The sequence below is a fragment of the Macadamia integrifolia genome, chromosome 1 (assembly GCF_013358625.1).
Source record: "Macadamia integrifolia cultivar HAES 741 chromosome 1, SCU_Mint_v3, whole genome shotgun sequence".
NCBI classification, from domain to species: Eukaryota; Viridiplantae; Streptophyta; class Magnoliopsida; order Proteales; family Proteaceae; genus Macadamia; species Macadamia integrifolia.
Genome location: NC_056557.1, coordinates 7,235,327 through 7,236,556, shown reverse-complemented (window position 1 = coordinate 7,236,556; position 1,230 = coordinate 7,235,327).

Below are 1,230 nucleotides of genomic sequence, written 5' to 3'. Positions count from 1 at the left end.
AAATCCTAATCAAAAAAAGGAAAGAAAGAAAGAAAGGGGGGAAAAAGGAACCACATATGGTCCCTGTGCCAAGACACATGGGAGGGCGAAATGACCGCCTAACCCCACATAAAAGGCAAAAATCTCATCATTGCGCTCCATTGGTCTATACACTGGTGTAGAAGCCACAATGCCTTTTTACCAAAATGAATGTCTTAAAAATAAGCTAATTTCCCTTGTGTTTAGTTAAAGATAATATTTTTCGAATATGAGATTCAAATTTGAACGAATTTCAAAGATATTTTTTTGCCAAATTAGGTTCTAACTTTCATGTCATTAGATAGTACACATAAAAGTTTTCCAACAACGTCTAATTCATGTTTTTTAACTTTAGTTAATGAGGTATGACTGTTCAAAGATTTCAAGGATGGAAATTTAGGGCTCTAATTTGATTTTATGATGAATCATTTATTTCACATTTTTTCCCCCTAATGCTTGTTGTATATTAAAGGGGATCTAAAAAATTTCATGCATTGATGTTTTCAAGTTTTCTCTGTATTTTATTGTGAAAAATGACTAGAGTTAGCTTATTTATACACAAATTAGGCATTTGAGAAATCGAAATCAATCCAGCCTACTAATTAATTTTTTCCTACTTGACCTACATTTTGTAGAAAGACTTTCTTGTGTTGAACCATATAGGACATAACATTGACAATATTGCTTCTTCTACTCACCTTATTTTACGTAAGTTTTATATTAGGGAAATGGTTTTGTAAATGCCATGCAGTAGCTAAACAACAATTGAAATCTTCTTCTACTCACCTTATATTGACATTTTACAAATTTTTTCTTTGTTGTCTCTATTTTTTATTTTTATTCATATTTTTTTATTGGAAGTTTATAGAAGTGTGCACTTCTTTACATAATAACTAAAGTTTTTCATGCATATCCATCTTCTTCTTCTTTTTAAGCTCATATATATCCTTTAATTAATAATGATATCCATCAAATAAACAAAATGGTCCATAAAGTTGTTTACATAAAAAATTTAGGATTAAAGATTAAAATAAAGGCGGCATAAACATTAAATATTAATTGTTTCAATAGTGTGTAATCCGAGGGCATTCATATGCTTGGACACTAATTGGTTAAATTTGAAACATTGAACATGATGGTTAGACCCCTAAAAAATAAAAATAAAAAAACCAGATGAGGAAGGAAAGGACGGATTATATATATATATATATA